At 35.0% G+C, this 4,719-nt stretch overlaps 1 protein-coding gene and 2 long non-coding RNA genes across 7 annotated transcripts in view; 1 reads left to right on the top strand and 2 right to left on the bottom strand.

Annotated features, from left to right (window-relative positions):
- The window catches only part of LOC108515888 (uncharacterized), a 27,483-nt gene extending 24,705 nt beyond the window's left edge, over positions 1-2,778 (bottom strand). For 2 of the 3 annotated variants that reach the window (XR_001881664.1, XR_001881661.1), the window contains exon 1: positions 2,737-2,778. This is a non-coding gene — a long non-coding RNA (uncharacterized LOC108515888). The remainder of the gene's footprint in view (positions 1-2,736) is intronic. The other variant, XR_001881662.1, reaches the window with a different exon arrangement.
- The window catches only part of SGMS2 (sphingomyelin synthase 2), a 113,441-nt gene that overhangs the window by 68,914 nt on the left and 39,808 nt on the right, over positions 1-4,719 (top strand). The window lies entirely within an intron of this gene.
- LOC108515886 (uncharacterized) overlaps positions 2,842-4,719 on the bottom strand; it is a 9,714-nt gene continuing 7,836 nt past the window's right edge. The window contains exon 4 of the long non-coding RNA XR_001881660.1: positions 2,842-2,896. This is a non-coding gene — a long non-coding RNA (uncharacterized LOC108515886). The remainder of the gene's footprint in view (positions 2,897-4,719) is intronic.

Raw genomic sequence — 4,719 nt, forward strand, 5'->3', positions numbered from 1 at the left:
TATTAGCCAGGATGGTCTCGATCTCCTGACCTCGTGATCCGCCCGTCTCGGCCTCCCAAAGTGCTGGGATTACAGGCTTGAGCCACCGCGCCCGGCCAATTTTTAATATTTTCTACAGTTTGGACCGAATTCTAATTTTTCTTGGCTAGAAGTCTTCAAAATAATGTTTTCAATTTTTTTCTTCTTTCTTCCCCATTTTTCCTAATTTGAAGTCACTGAAAACTAAGCTGTGCTTTCATGAAGACCTGTGAACTAAAGCTAGACAACTTAAACCTCAGAAGAAAATAACAACCTATTTACATTCATAAGCCACTTTCATACCTGCCTACTAATGTATGAACTTCAGAGTAATGTGATCTGTATTGATTTTCCAGGATTATTTTGTTTGTTGTTGTTTTTCTCCCTTCCTTCCCCTTTATTCTCTTCATAGGACATCAGGACTTCACGACCTTCTAAAAATGAGCTTTCCTAATAACTCAGGACCTACCCATCTAGGAACAAACCACCCTAGCCATGAGAGATAAGATGAAACCTGAGCCCAGAGACTTTTTCTTCTAAAATGCTTTCTCCTAAAGATTTAAAAAAAACAAAAGGGGGGAAATGTGAAAGGAAAATATCTCTGGGCCCCAAAATCACTAAGCTAGAGGGAAAAGTCAAGCTGGGAACTGCTTAGGGCAAACCTGCCTCTCATTCTCACACATCTGCTTACTGAGATAAATGCATATCTCATTGCCTCCTTTGGAGAGGCTAATCAGAAGCCCAAAAGAATGCAACCATTTATCTCTTATCTACCTATGACCTGGAAGCGCCCTCCCTGCTTTGAGTTGTCCCACCTTTCCAGACCGAACCAATGTTCATCTTACGTATATATGTTGATTCATGTCTCATGTCCCCCTAAGATGTATAAAACCAAACTGTGCTCTGACCACCTTGGGCAAATGTCATCAAGACCTCCTGAGGCTGTGTCATGGGTGTGCATCCTCAACCTTGGCAAAATGACCTTTCTAAATTAACTAAGACCTATTTCAGGTTTTCAGGGTTCACACTATAGTTATCCTTTCCTTCCTACCAGTGTCTGGGAAAGCGAAAAAAACCACAATAGTTCCTCTCTCAGTGGGTGGCAGTTCCATTAGTTCATTTGTTTAGGGTAGTATGCCAGAGTACAAAGCAGATGCCAAGCCTTCAGTGTCCTCTTACATTGCAAAATACTGGAAGTTAACCTAGAAAATACTGAAAAAATTAAAGATCTGTATAGATTCATCTCCCTTTAGAAGGCAAATGGCAAACTCTGAACCTTCCAGTACACTGCTAGTGTTTTGTTACATTTTTTTTTTAACTAAGCCTGATTTATTCCAGAAATGTAAGGAAGATTTAAAATTAGAAAATGATTGTAATAAAATACATCACAAACATGTTTAAAAGGAAAAGATATTATTATCTGGAGTGAAGCCAAAATGGCATTTGGTAAAACTTAGTATCCAATTGATGTTTCAAGGGAAAATTATTCAATATTTTATTTTAATAGAAGTAAGTATAGTTAGGCTCTTTTAATGTCAATATCACACAATTTTAGCTGTGTAATGTATGTTCTAATACCTAGTGGGAAAAGTCTGCTGCTTTCATTTTCACTCCTAAATGAGCTTTAGAATCTTTCTGTCAAATTACAAGAAAACACATCCATAGACATCATTGTACTTCCGTGTTTTGCTTCTACATCTCTAATTTTTAACATTGTTCTAGCCAATGAAGCCAAGAAAATAAAAAGAAAACAGGCAGGTAATGACTAAAAGGCAGAAAATATATATGTGAAAATAACTAAAACATACAGTATTCAACTGGAAGGTTAGATTTTGTTTATGAATTAAAACACAGTATCCTTATAGAATCAGTAATAGCTTTTAGGTAGAAAACCTAAAAGAAATCACTTACTTGACTGTTGGTTACTGATGTAGCCACCATAACAAAGAAAAAATGGCCTCAAATTTTAATAAATAAATGTTCAGAACTTATATGAAGAAAGCTATACAAATTAACTGATGTGGATAAAAGTAAGCATAAAGCTATACTATATTCATACATGGGAAGCTGAGGTATTATCCCAGTAAAGATTTGATGTTGCCATATTATATAATGAGAGTCATTTCCTTTTAATAATGCCAATAGAAGTTTTCCTATCTGATAAAATGATTCCAAAGTTCATCAGAGAGTAAAAATGGTAGCAGCAGCAGGTTTATACCACTAGGCTACATTACATAACTAATACTGGGTAACAGCAACATTTTTTTGTTTGTTTGTTTGTTTTGGAGACAGGGTCTCACTCCATCACCCAGGCTGGAATGCAGTGGTATGATCACTGGCACTGCAGCCTCAACCTCTTGGTCTCAAGCAATCCTCCAACCTTAGCCTCCCAAGTAGTTGGGACTACAGGTGCACCACCGCACACAGCTAATTTTTTCTATTTTTTTTTTGTAACCATGGGGTTTTGCCATGTTGCCCAAACTGGTCTTGAACTCCTGGGCTCAAATGACCTCCTGCTTGGCCTCCCAAAGTACTGAAATTACAGGTATGAGCCACCACATCAATAGAAGGAATCTCAGATAAGACTTTTTAAGAACCAAGCCCAGCCATGGATATGTATCATCAAATACCTGTGAATTGGGTGATTCTCTCCTCTTGAGGTTCTAAAATAAAACTTGGAGCTCCTAGGCCTGTCAGAAAGTGACATTCTTTACTTACCACAGGTCAGGAACCCTATACAGGGACTGTGTAGACGAGTATGAGGCCAGTTTTCCCAAGAGGCTTTTATAGGCTCCATAAGTCAAGTTTGATTCTTTAAAGGAAAGCACACCATTCCAGCCTAAGCCTTGGTAAAATAACCAGTTTCTCCAGTTGCGTCCTATTATAAACGAAAACAGATTCTTATTGTACTTATGCAAATAACTGTATTGCCATAAGTTAAGAATACAAATAGTTTCCAATAGTTTCCAAATTCTGGAAAAATCAGGTAGAGAGAACATGAATATGTTCCAAATTTTGTTCATAGGAGTATACTTTACTTAATTGTTAAAAGTTGTAAATAGCTTAAAAGTTTTCCTGACTCTGAAAACAAAACAAAGGATGAGCAGGTTTTAAACAAAAAAAGTTAAAAGATTACTTCAGACTTCTATTAGTTTAGTCCATCAGTTAATTCCTGTTCTGCTTAATATTCATGAACATTTCAGCTCTCCATGAGTCCTGAAAGTTTTTCCTCTATTCTGATGTCACAATCTCCAGAGTTATCAGAAACCTGCATTCAGGAGCACCTGTAAGGGTTTTATAGCTGATTATAAAACCCCATTCTAAAGAGGACCAAAATAAGACAATTTTCTGTGGATGACAAAATGTTTTAGGGCAGCCATAGTCAAAGACATAATTGACAAGGAAATTTGTTATGTCTGTGGCACACAATAATTTAACATAATTATAATTATTACTGATAATGTTCATTAAGTCATATCAGAATTATGGAAGTTTCCCATAATTTTGGAACACATACTAATACCATATTTATACAAATACAGCCCAAAGAAAACTAAACATCATTTTATATTTGACAATGCTTTCTGCATAATTTTATACCAAAGTCAAATACATCATTTTGGACTTTAGGGAATCTAATATCTTAAAGGATTAATTAGGTAAGAAAAGATATAATTTATAATTTGATTTGGAAAGCTTGTCAAATATCCGAGGTTTAAAACACTTCATATCACAAAATAGGATCACAAGTCATTGTAAAATAAGTCATTTCATTTAACCAAAATAACACAAGGATTAAAAAAAAACCAAATGATAACACAAGGATTAAAAAAAAAAAACCAAAATGATAACACAAGGATTTAAAAAAAAAAGGCAATACTTTCATTCTTTGGGAAAGGAGACTTAATTTTCCAAACAATAAGCCCGAATAAGAACAGCATGAAGCCAATTAAATTTGTTTTTCAAAATTTTATAAACTATAAAATTTTAATTTTGACCATAAGATAAAATTTCCATAAGCCTTTTATAAGCTTCATAACCTTTACTATGGAGTCAGTTAATGCTTCAAGAAAACCTAAGCAGGCACAGGCGCCCATATGGTCATCTTACATCAGTGTCTTTGACATTGATGATTAATTTGTAGAGAAACTGAACTTATCTCTCAAAATCAATTCCTACAGTCTCATATACCCACCTGTTCCATGATAGTTCCTGGGCCTTGAGGAGTTTAATAGCTTTAATTTCTGGCCCAGTGTCTCAAGAATGCAGTTTATTTTGATTGGCATCTTCTACCGGGCCTGAAGATGGGGTTTAATTGCTGTCAGTGTTTAAAATTTAATAGGACTTGGTGTCTTTTTTAGAAACAAAAGTCAAAGACCTGTAACTCAATGTCACAAGTACTTTAAAAGCACATACAGAGAGCTACATGCATGTAATAATCTCAATTTAAAAAAAGCTTTTAATCTCAGTTTTTTCCTAAGCAAACCAAAACTTAATGTGACAACTTGAAAATACAAGTTCTCTTTAATCCTCTCCTTGTGACTTATGCAGACCATTCATTACATGCTTGGACTTTCTGGTTTGTCCTGAACATCTCTCTTTCTTAAACAACCAATCATTCTACTCTAGGACTAAATTCTTTCTCATATGAAGAATCTCATACAAAATTATTTCTTATTTGAAATTATTTCTTTTTAAGCT

This window comes from Rhinopithecus bieti, unplaced genomic scaffold (genome assembly GCF_001698545.2).
Source record: "Rhinopithecus bieti isolate Rb0 unplaced genomic scaffold, ASM169854v2 scaffold_35322, whole genome shotgun sequence".
In the NCBI taxonomy this organism is placed as follows: Eukaryota; Metazoa; Chordata; class Mammalia; order Primates; family Cercopithecidae; genus Rhinopithecus; species Rhinopithecus bieti.